This window comes from Triticum dicoccoides, chromosome 7A (assembly GCF_002162155.2).
Source record: "Triticum dicoccoides isolate Atlit2015 ecotype Zavitan chromosome 7A, WEW_v2.0, whole genome shotgun sequence".
NCBI lineage: Eukaryota > Viridiplantae > Streptophyta > Magnoliopsida > Poales > Poaceae > Triticum > Triticum dicoccoides.
In genome coordinates this window covers 452,312,598-452,325,327 of record NC_041392.1, presented here as the reverse complement: position 1 = coordinate 452,325,327, position 12,730 = coordinate 452,312,598, and positions in this window count along the sequence as shown.

Here is a 12,730-nt window from a genome sequence, read left to right as displayed (position 1 = left end):
TGATAGCGGCCTGGAGGAGCCGTTGGTTGGTGCGGAGGACGGCCCCGCCAAGCTGCTCCCCTTCCTGGTTGATGCGCTTGAGGATGTCGCAGACGGCCTTGGCCCCATGATCGAGGCCGAGGCGCGTGCCCTGTCTTCTGCGGCGCTGAGGCATGTCCTCAGCCATGTCTACCTGCGCGACCCCGACATCGACTTCGACAGCCTGCTGGAGCCCGTGAGCGGCAACTGTGCCGCTGCTGCCGCTGAGGCCGTGAAAGGCCGAGCCGAGGTTTTGCTGGGGAAGTTCCGCTCCCCCAGCGTCCTGCCCAGGCGTGGTGCCGCCGGCCTTGGGACCTCGAGAGGCGAAGCCGTCCAGCATGACTCCACCACCGATGACGCCATTACTGGGGAGTGATCCCTTCGCGACTTCCATCTTGTTTTATTCCTGCACATGCACCATGCCTCGCGGGGGCGTTTAAACTCGTGTTTGGCATTGTGGAACAATCTTATGGCTTCTAATATTTGCTTTGAATTTCCTGGAATTTTCATTTTTCCTCTCCTACTTACTTACGCTCTACGTCGGCAGGGCCCGGCCCTGCGCGTACCTCACCCAGCGTTAGCCCCGACCAGAAACCAAGGACGGGACTAAGGAGTGAGGGGCTACATGGCAAGTTAGGCTCCTGAGTCGCGATGCTCAGGAGTCCCCCTTGACGCGCGAGCAACAAGTAGGGAAGGGGGGAGCGAGGAGTGAATTGAACGTTCTACGTCAGCAGGGCCCGGCCCCGCGCGTGCCTCACCCAGTGTTAGCCCCGACCGGAAACCAAGGACGGGGCTAAGGAGTGAGGGGCTACGTGCCAAGTTAGGCTCCTAAGTCGCGATGCTCAGGAGTCCCCCTAGATGCTCAAACGGGTTTCGTACCTTGGCTCCGCTCGGGGAGTGGCGCGCGACGACTAGGTCCAAGGGACCTGGCTGGGTGGCGTGCGCTCGGGCAAGGCCTGGGCGTAGCCCCCGTGTCGAGCCCCCTCGTGCGGCACTCCCAAGGGGAGGCGTTGCGATGGTGCCGGACACTAAGATCTGAGCTCCCTGAGGTTGGTACCGCCGTGGGCTGCCCTCAATTGTTTATCACCAGCGCGGAGCATAGTGCTTCCGTATGTGTACGGGCATAGCCGCTCCTCGGCAGTGTCGTCAGCCAGCACGGAGCATGGTGCTTCTATTGGTGCGTGGGAGGGGGCTCCCCTCCGGGAGGAGCCCCCGGGGCGTGACAGCCCCGCCCTGACACGCGGTCGGCATGGTAGGGCTAGGAGAGGTGTATCTGGGCACCTGTGAGCCAGCGCGGGACTCACGAGGCCCTACCTCGAGGCGGCTTGCGCCTGGCTCTGGGCCTTTATCAATTGGTGTGTTCCTACAGGGTTGTTAGAATGCAAATGCTCTACGTCCTCAGGTCCCGGCCCTCGAGCGAGCTCAACCGCCGCTGGTATGACAGGTCGTGATGCCGTGGGTCAAGGCCAGGGGGTGAGGGCTGGAGAGCCAGTAAGAGCCCATGAGTCGCGATGCTCAGACGCCCCCCTTTTAATGCGCAAGCGCTTTGCATGACGACAAGCAATAGGCGATAATTATGGGAATCAGATTAAGCGTGAAAGAACAACTTCGTCCTAAGGTAAATGCTGGAAAAGCAACTATCGCTGGGTCGGGCCCAAGCGGTGTGGGGATGATGCAGCCCGAAGGGCGCCCCCAACAAGGTTAGTAAAGAGCATAAACAAAATGGATACATGCCGCGGGGACTGACCCACGCGGCCTAGGAATGATGCTGCCCTGTAGGCGCTCCCAGATGAAGGTAGAACTCTGAAAGATGTCACCTGGTGCTGTTGAAGATGAAGTGATGCTGAGGAAGTGAGCTATGTGCGGTGAAGACGTCGGCCCTCATGAGCCCCCAGGCCCAGGGGCCTCGGGAGGCTCCGGTGGCACGTGCAGGTCTTCGGGGACCATCGCCACCTCCACCAGGACGCGCGATGCCTGACCTCCTGAGCCTCCAGAATGCTCCTCAACAGGCGCTGATGTGCGGCGGCCGCGCTCAGCAGGCCAAAGGGCATGCGAACATAGTTGTGAGGTGGTCCCTCGCAGCGCCCTACGGCCGAAGGCCATAGGCGCTCCTGAGACGTAGCTCGGTTGAGCCCTGGTACATCGACGCAGACGCGCAGTCGCCTATCCTCGCCTGGATGCGGGGCCACGGCAGGTAAGCGGCGGCTGCCGCGCATGACTCTGGACTCTTGTAGCTCATGGGTGTTCCTTGCGATGAACTCCTAAGGGTTTGGTCTCCTTTGACTTGTACCTTCCTGAGGGAAGCGTGCTTGAAAGCACCCCTCCAAGTGGTGCCCTAGAGCCTCCCCCGCGACCTTGGCAAGGTCGGCGGCTCCCCAAGAGAGAGCCCCCGAGCCCTGCCTGAGGAGGGCGCCGGGCGCGCCTTCCTATGTGCGAGAGGGTGGCGCTCCATGATTGGGCGCGAATCCTGATGCAATACCTCCGGAGGTGCCTGCCTCCTTGTGGTTCGGGCCAGGTGAGGCCTTCTTCTTCTTGAGGGTCGCCTCGGGAGGTCTCCCGCTCCTGTAATCTTGGTCTTCGATTGCTGCGGCTTGGAACGCACGCTCGAGCAAGTACACTATGTCCCTTTCTTCACAGGGTACGGTGATGACTCCACCGCTTCCTGGCATCTTGAGGACATTGTAACCATGGTGAGTCACTGCCATAAACTTGGCTAGGGCTGGGTACCCGAGGATGGTGTTGTATGGCAGGCAGATGTGAGCAACGTCGAAGTCGATGAGCTCGGTGCGGTAGTTGTTGCGCTGCCCGAAGGTGACTGGAAGGCGAACCTGCCCAATTGGAACAGTGGAACCATCGGTGCCTCCTGAGAAAGGCTTGGTCGGCTGAAGCTGGTCATACAACACTTGGAGATTGTCGAACGTCTCAACGGACAGGACGTTGAGTCCTGCCCCGCCATAGATGAGGGTCCTGGTGACCTGCACGTTGCTGATGACTGGGGAGCAAAGCATCGGGACGGTTCCGGTCATTGCCGCACACTTGAGCTGGTCTGCGGAACTGAACGTGATTGCGCACGTAGACCACCTGAGAGGGCGCGTGGCCTCAAGCTTGGGAAGGACTGCATTCACCTTGCGATCAAACTACTTGAAGACGCGCTGTGAGGCTGGGGCCTGGGCGCCACCCAAGATGCAAGCAATTGCACATGGCTCTTGGAAGCCCCAGACCCATCGTCTTGGTGCTGGTCTTCGTTCCTCCTTGGTGGAGGCGGCAGAGGTGGGAGGCTTGTGTTGCCGTGAGGGCGGTCCTCACGAGGCTGGTCCCTCCATCCTCCCTCGTGAGGCTGGTCCTGCCAGCGGTCCTCGCGAGGGCGGTCATGCCATCCCTGGCGAAGGCCACGGTCTTCCCATCGTCCGCCGCCTCTTCCTCCTCCTCGACCATAGCCCATGTCGTTGCGCTCTGGGCGTCGGCCGATTCGCCCATCTCGCACGGCTCTGAGCTCTTGACATTCGTTGGTGTTGTGGGTGTGGAGGTCGTGGTACACGCAGTACCGTCCACCCTTGGATGACTCAGGCTGATCCCTGCCTCGCTTGGTGTCCGGTTCTGCTGCTAGCACAGCAGCCCCCTTGCGCTTCACGTCTTTGGCCTTGAGCTTCTTTTCTTCCGGGTCGGCTGCCGGGAGCTCGAGGAGGGAGAGACGCCCTTCCTCAGCCCTGGCGCACTTGGTCGCCAAATTGAACAGCTCCAGTGATGTGCACAGGTCTTCATGGATCGCTAGCTCTTCCTTCATCTTGACGTCGCGCACACCATTGAAGAAGGCTGAGATGATAGCTTCTTCAGTTACCCTGGGGATCTTGAGGCGAGCGTAGTTGAAGCGCTAGATGTACTTCTGCAGGGTTTCTCCTGGCTGTTGCTTGATGCGGCACAGGTCGCTCACGGCCGGGGGCCGGTCGCGAGTGCCCTGGAAGTTGGCGATGAAGCGGGTGCGCATCTCGCTCCAGGAGGAGATCGTGCTGGGAGCCAGGTTTAGGAGCCAGGTGCGGGCCCCGTCCTTGAGCGCCATGGGGAACCAATTCTCCATGACCTTCTCGTCTCTGTTGGCGGCTACGATGCCCAGCTCGTAGAGCTGCAGGAACTCCGCGGGGTCCGCTGTGCCATCGTAGCGGGAAGGGAGGTCAGGCTTGAACTTGCCTGGCCATGTGACGCCACACAGCTCGGGGGTGAAGGCGAGGCAGCCCGCCATGGCCACCGGCGCCCTTTGCTGGTGCTCGATTCGTTCTTGCGGGTCACCATGCGCCGCCACTAGGAGCAGCGCGGGGTCTTGTCGTGGAGGCGCTGGGGCGCGATCTTGGCGCCGGCGCTGGGAGCGCGCGAGCACCTTCCCGGGGATGTGGGATCTCTTGGCAGCTCCCTTCTTGCTGCGCAGGCGCCGGACGTGCAGGGTCTCGCCCTGGGGCTGCGTGCCTTGGAGCCAAGGCACCTTCTTGGGGAGGAGGCGGCGGAGGCGCCTCCTGATCCTCGCTCCCTGCGCGGGACGGAGGGCGAGGCAGTGAGAGGGACCGCAAGGGGGAGCCCCCTGCGGCACTGACGAGCTCGGTGATGCGGGCGAGCCAGTCCTCGTAGAGGTTGTTGACGGGGCGATAGTGCAGGAGCTCCCGCGCCAAGAGCAGTGAGGCGTGCGCATCCATGGGTGCGCGACGGGCGTGGGACGACGAGCCAGCTGGAGTCAGCGACGGGGTGGCGGTGCGGCCATCCCACCGCACCGAAGGATGCTGGGACGAGGCCTGCTGCTCGTTCCCCGCCGGGCCGGTGGCGGCGGGCGACGGGGAACGACGAGGGGGGTCGCCAACGGGCGCCGTCTGGGCGACGCGAGTGGCGCGAGCAGCCCGGCGCTCGGCGCGAGCCCGACGAGCGTCAGTCATGGACACGATGGAAGATCACACGCGAACAGTGGAAGAAAGATTTCGGCGCACCCCCTACCTGGTGCGCCAAATGTCGGATTTCGGGTTCCGGCTGACCCTTGAGGTTCGAACACTGGGGTGCGCATGGATTTCTCTCCCCTACTGATCTAAGTCTGATCCTCTCGTACGAACTAAGATGAAAATGATGAACAACACAAGAGACACGAGGTTTATACTGGTTCGGGCCACCGTTGCGGTGTAATACCCTAATCCAGTGTGTGGTGTGGTGGATTGCCTCTGGGGCTGATGATGAATAGTACAGGGAAAGAACAGCCTCATGAGGGGTGTTCTTGAGCTGGTGCGGTTTGTTCTACTTAGTCTCTACTGGGTTTCTCAATGTTCTTCTCCCTCTCCCCTCGATTCGATTCGATCCGATCCCTCTACTCCGCGGTGGCTAGCTCTATTTATAGAGGCCTTGGGCCTCTCCCCAAAATAATGAGCGGGGAGGGCGCCAACAATTGGCCATTTTGAAGGGGAACATCTAGTACAAGTTATCCTGACCAAAGGTGGTCTTCAGCTGCCGAAAGCACTAGTTATGACGCCATCTTGGGCTCCACGGTGACCTCCGTCCGGCCGTCCGGCTGGTCTTGGTCTTGTTGCACCGGAATGGTAACCTTTGCCTGATGCCTTGGCCTGTGCTTGCCTCCTTTGCACCAAAGGGGAAACAAGGACCCTACGCAGGCCGGCGCCCGCCTGGCCTCGATCGTCATGGCTTGCGTCATGGGATCCTCGCGAGGTACCCTTGCATTGATCTCTCCGCCTCCTTGCGATCCTTCCAGAGGAGGCTGTCTTTGAGGAAGCTTCCGGTCATCCGCCCCGCGTGGCTTAGCCCCTCGCGAGGGTCTTGAGCTTGGGAAGATGAAGATGGGCCGCGCTGGGCCCCCACTTGAGCCACGCCGCAGGCCGCAGGCAGGCAAGTCTAGGGACCCCCGTTACCAGAACCCTGACAGAGATGAGCACTGGGAGATGATCAGCACCAGGAAGGATAGATCAATTACAGCTTTTATCCAGGAGTTAAACCAGCACATGCAACGTCAGGAGAACCAGATGTGTGACGACATGATAGATCTGAAGAAGGCAAGGACAAGAATCAAGGAGCTGGAGGAGGAACTCAAGGCTACACGTGAAGATTATGAAGAGGAAATCGAAGTATTAGTGGAGAAGAATGACGACCTGATCAAGAAGATCAGAATATTTATGCGAGGCCCTACACCAGTAGAAGAAGACGAAGAACCCAAGGAGATTCGCCCGGAAGACTACATCATCATCGACGACACCGACTCGGATCTAGATGATAGCAATAATGACTATGTTGCTGAAGTAGGAGCAGATATCATGGAGTCTGCAACCGAAGAATATTTCTAGTAGACCACCCCATCAGTAGTAGTAGTCCACCATGTACATATAGTAGTCCGAGCACTTTTGCGATAGTTAGATCGATTGTATGCCCTTGTTTGATTGAATGAAGTGAATTGTTTGCCTTTGCCTCATGTGCATATGGGTAGTGTTTTCTCTCTAGACCCCTCTCTATTCTTAAATCTCATCTTTTCTAAACCCTCAGATGCCTCTGAGACGTGACCCCGGATTTACCTTCCCACCGGAGCTCACTCAGTTGATCAAGCAGCAGAACACGTTGATGTAGTTGCTAGTCCAGAATCATAATCAGGGGAACAACAACAACAACCCACCACCACCACCTGTTGATCACTTAGCTCGTTTTCTTAGGCTGAATCCGCCGGTGTTTTCCAGTAGCACCGAGCCTACAGTAGCAGATGATTGGCTCCGTAAGACAGCAAGGGAGTTGACCATAGTAGGATGCACAGATGCAGAAAAGGTGAAGTTTGCCGCACATCAGCTTGACGGACCCGCAACATCATGGTGGGATAATTTCACAGCCACTTTACCTATCGATACTATCACATGGGACCAGTTCCAGCAGGCTTTCTGTACTGCCCATGTTTCAGCAGGAGCTATGGCCATGAAGAAGCATGAGTTTTGCAACTTGCACCAAGGAGGACGGACAGTTGGCCAGTATGTGGAGGACTTTAGTAAGCTAGCATGTTATGCCCCAGATGACGTTGCTACGGATGCAGCTAAGCAGGAGAAGTTTCTGGAAGGGTTGAATGATGAGTTGAGCATGCAGTTGATGGTAGCAACCTTCAACAACTACCAGGAGTTGGTAGATCGTGCTCTCATGATTGAAGGGAAGCAGCAGCAGATTGAGAATCGCAAGGAGGAAGTATGGCCAAGGAAAGTACAATTCAGGAGCTCAGCAGAAGCCACGTTTTACCCCTAGACCGGGAGGACATTTTCAGCATACCCATGGAGGAGGTAGCTCGCACAATCATAATGGCCCCAAGAATGGTAATGGGAATGGAGGTAGCAACGACCAGAACCGTACCAACCCATCAACCCCAGCCAAGAGAGACCTTAGCCAAGTCACTTGCTTTAAGTGCCAGAAGACTGGACATTATGCCAATGAATGTCCTGAATCTCATAATGGAAATGGCAATGGAAGCTCTGGGAAGAAGCCGAACCCTTTCAACAGGGGACGGGTGAACCACGTTAACATGGAGGAGGTTGAAGAGCAGCCGGATGCAGTAATCGGTAAGTTTTTGGTCAAGTCATTTACTGCACTTGTTCTTTTTGATACTGGTGCATCGCATTCATACATATCAAGGGGATTTGTGGATAAGTATAACCTGCCCACCAAAGTTCTTAGAACACCCATGTTAGTAAGCTCACCAGGAGCGGAGTATATGGCTAGTAAGGGGTGTTTTCAAGTGCCATTGAGTATAGGTAGGCATGTGTTTCCCTCGGATCTAATCATTTTGGAATCACAAGGTTTGGATGTAATTCTGGGTATGGATTGGCTGTCGATGTATGGAGGAAACATCGATTGCGCCAGTAAGTCAATTTTTCTTACCACCCCAGAAGGGAGAAGGATCAAGTATGTATCCCGGCATGTGCCTAAAAGGACTCAAGTAAATTCGTTAACAAGAGTTGTGTAGGAGGAAGTACCAGTAGTGAAGGATTTTCCTAATGTATTTCCAGAGGAGTTGCCCGACATGCCACCGGATAGAGATATTGAGTTTTTTATTGAGCTTTTGCCAGGCACAGGGCCAATATCTAAGAGACCATATAGGATGCCCGCAAAGGATTTGGAGGAGATTAAGAAGCAGATTAAGGAGGTACTGGATAAAGGATATATCCGCCCAAGTTCTTCAGCTTTGGGATCGCTAGTACTTCTAGTGGAGAAGAAGGATGGATCGTTAAGGATGGTTGTTGATTATCGAGGATTGAATGAAGTAACCATCAAAAACAAGTACCCACTACCGATGATCAATGATCTGTTTGATCGATTGCAAGGAGCTAAGGTATTTTCCAAGATCGATCTGCGATCAGGATACCATCAGTTGAAGATTCGAGAACAGGATATACCTAAGACGGCTTTTACCACCAGGTATGGGCTGTATGAGTATACCGTTATGTCATTTGGTCTGACTAACGCACCTGCATATTTTATGAACATGATGAACAAAGTGTTTATGGAGTTTTTGGATAAGTTCATCGTAGTGTTCATTGATGATATCCTGGTTTACTCGAAAAATGAAGAGGAGCATAAGGAGCATTTGCGTCTGGTACTTGGTAAGCTCAGAGAACATCAGTTATATGCCAAATTTAGCAAATGTGAGTTTTGGTTGAAGGAAGTTAGATTTCTCGGACACGTTATATCCGGAGAAGGTATAGCAGTAGATCCCACTAAGGTTGACACTGTGACAAATTGGGAAGCGCCAACAACAGTTGGAGAGATCCGGAGTTTTCTTGGATTTGCAGGATACTACCGGAGATTCATTAAAAATTTCTCGAAGATTGCGAAGCCTATGACGGAGTTGTTGAAGAAGGATACCAAGTTCATATGGACCGAGGAATGTGAGGCCAGTTTCCAGGAGTTGAAGAAACATTTGGTTACATCACCAGTGTTGATTTTGCCAAATTAGACTAAGGATTATGAGGTGTATTGCGATGCTTCACGTTGAGGACTTGGACCAGTGCTTATGCAGGAAGGAAGAGTTGTTTCCTATGCCTCACGATAGCTTAAACCTCATGAGTTGAATTATGCCACCCATGATTTGGAGTTAGCAGCCGTAGTACATGCATTGAAGACTTGGAGACATTTTCTCATTGGAAACCATTGTGAGGTGTATACGGATCACAAGAGTTTGAAGTACATTTTCACGTAGAAGGAGTTGAATCTCAGGCAAAGGAGATGGTTGGAGCTCATCAAGGATTATGATATGAGATTGCATTATCACCCCGGAAAGGCTAACGTAGTAGCCGATGCGTTGAGCCGTAAAAGTCATGTCAACACCCTAATGACGGGAGATTTACCCAGGGAGTTAGCCGAAAATCTTCGTGAGCTATGTTTGGAGATAGTCCTAAGAGGCTATGTAGCAGCATTGGAGATTCAGTCTACTTTGATGGATAAGATCAGAGAAGCTCAAAGGACTGACAAGGAGATTGCTACTATTAAGGAGAAAATGAGCAAAGGAAAAGCTAAAGGATTTTGTGAGGATGAGCACGATACCTTATGGTTTGAAGATCGTGTTTATGTGCCCAACGATCCGGAGATCAGGAAGTTGATTCTGCAAGAGGCCCATGATTCACCATATTTGATTCACCCAGGAAATACCAAGATGTATTTGGATTTGAAGGATACTTTCTGGTGGACCGGAATGAAGAAGGATATTGCGGAGTATGTAGCAGTTTGTGATGTATGTCAGAGAGTAAAGGCAGAGCATCAGAAGCTAGCAGGATTGCTACAGCCATTGCCAATACCCGAATGGAAGTGGGATAAGTTAGGCATGGATTTTATACCGCTGAGAGATATAGTGCCACTGGAATCAATTCAGTTGGACAGTGATTTGACCTATGAGGAGAAACCAGTTAAGATTCTAGAGTATGCCAGTCGAGTCACCCGCAGCAAGGTTATCAAGTTTTGCAAACTTCAGTGGAGCCACCACACGGAGGATGAATCCACCTGGGAGCGAGAGGAAGAATTGCTGAAGGACCACCCTCACCTATTTTCTAGCCAACCCGAATCTCGAGGGCGAGATTCATCTTAAGGGGGGTAGGTTTGTAACATCCCAAATTTTCAATTTGGAATGTTATACAATGGATCATCATTGCATATCATATTTTATTGCATTTTGGTTGATCCTAGAAATTGCATGCAACTCAAGGACCATCGGAGAGATTTGGGGATTTCGTTATTTTCATATTTGAGTTTTCTCAAATTTTGAAAATAGGATCATTTGATTTTATCTATTTTATCTTCAATTATTTCTATTACAAAAATATGAGAGAGGGAATAAAATGACTTTCCCAAAATAAAGAAATATTGAGGATTTAATAATAAAATCAAATAAGATTTTATTTTGGTTTTATTTGCTATTTTATTTGAATTTAGGAAAAATGCGCGTTTTACAAAATTGCATTTAGGCCCCAAATAAATGTTCATCCTGTGCGGCTTGATTTTAGAAGCCGGGGAAAATTTATTTCGAGATTTTTGGAGTCCGTTTAGTATTTCTTTTGTTTTTTTCTGAGCGTAATTATTTAAAAAAACACGAACCGACCTACGGGCAGTGTTAGGCCGGGACTCCTCCAGGGGTGGCTTTATATAGCGCCGCCCCGAGCCCCGCAGCCCACCCGAGCCGCGCCCCAAGCCCAAGCCGCCGCCGCCTAAACCCTAACCCTAGCCGCCGCCAGCCGCCGCCGCACCGCTGACGAGGTCGAACCGCCGCCGCCCGCCGTTTTTTTTTAGAAAACCGTTGGTTTTCACCGGTTTTTTCGGTTTTTTATTCTTTTTTTAGATAGATCGGTTTTTTCTCGATTTAGTTAATTAGCGAGCGTTCGCTCATTCGTTCATTTTAACGAACGCGTTCTTCGTTTAGATCCAAATAACGAACGCTCGTTCGTTAATCTGTTCGTCGTTTTTCTTTTTCTCGGATTTGTTCCGCGATTTTTCTGATCGCGATTCCTGATCCGATTTTCATTCTAGTATAACTTTTTGCTCGTTTATTGGAATCAGGCGATTCAAGCGCCTGGAGTTTTGTCTCAAAACCCTCTTTTCGTTTAACCAACTCAAACAAGTTTTTGCCTCTGTAAAATTTGACTTAGATCCAGATTAGTAAATGAAGCTTGTTTCTTTCGTCGTTTGTCTTTCGTTGCTTCGTTCGATTTGGTTCTTTTTGCCAACCGGAGTTCTTAAGTTGAAATTTCTGGTTAGATCTCTTATTTGAGTTTTACCTGTGCATTAATTGAGTACTTATTGTATGCTTGTTTGTTTGCGATAGAGTACCCGGAGTGCGCCCCTTGCTACTTCGAATCGCTAGGTTTTGTGGATCATCAGCAAGGCAAGTAACACTTTGATCATACTTCCTATTACCCAGTTTTTATTACATTAGATCAATCCTCACACATTGCATGATTAGGATCTAATTAAATTGTGGGTTTGGGAAGTAGATGAGGTAGAACCTATTACCTGTTATTATCAAACCTTTGGGAGTTACTTCTACGTTTGCTAATTATGACATGCTATGCTAGCAGACATGGATTGGGTGAGTGTATCCATGGCAGATGTGAGATTGTTCAATTAATGGTTTATCTAAGGTGGAAACTTAAATACACATCTGGGTGGATTGAGGCACCTGGGTATTCCAGCGATTGCCTGTTTTCTTTTGGACCGCCACCCAGGCTCAAAGGGATCATGAGATTATTCATACTAGAAACTTTCATGTGCAGCCACAAGCTACTATGGGCTCTAGCATAGTTGATTAAGTTGTGTGAACTTTTACAGTGGTAGACTAGCAGATGTAGGGGAAAGTAGGTGTAACGGTCTACCCGATCGTAAGGTGCTAGCGCTTCTGAAAGACTATGTCTTGGTCATCCGTTTCTCAAACACCGTGTAGTGCAAGAATCCCAGCGGAGGAGATCGAGTCTTGTGGGGAAAAGTGTGCAACCCTCTGCAGAGTGTATAAACTAATCATGGTTAGCCGTGTCCCTGGTTATAGACATCTTGAGTATCTAGTACTTGGATTATCATGTGAATCTCATCATGTTACTCTAATTAATTTGTTGGGTTTTAATAATGATGTTTAATTGGGATTGAGAGGGTGTCTACACTCTCAATGTTTAACAACCACCATGATAGTTACATAAAATGTATTCCTTTGCAGTAGGGAAAATTGGCTTTACGCAAAACTATAACCATATAACTTTCCACCAGCCAAATATGCATATAGTATAGCCTTATTCTTTCATTGCTCTCTATGTGTTACATTGCCAGCATATTCTATGTGCTGACCCGTTTCGGGCTGCAACGTTCATGTTGCAGACTTTTCAGACAACGAGTAAGGTGCTTTTAGGTCGTGGTTCTATACTCAGTGATGCCGTTGGAGTTGATGGACTCACTTATCTTCCAAGCCTTCTGCTGTTATCGTTATTAGATGGCCTTAAGCCGTATTTATTGTAATAAGTTCACTTTTGAGACTCTCGATGTAATAAGTGTGTGATTGCTACTCTGTTATAAATCCTTCAAGTACTGTGTGGTGTCAGCATTACTGATCCAGGGATGACACTGGAGCACAGAGATTGGACCGTTTGAGGTCTGGTCGCTACACTCCCACAAACACGAATATCCAGCTCAAGCACGAGTTCTAGCTCATTTTGCTGCCATTTTCGATCTCCTTGCTCAA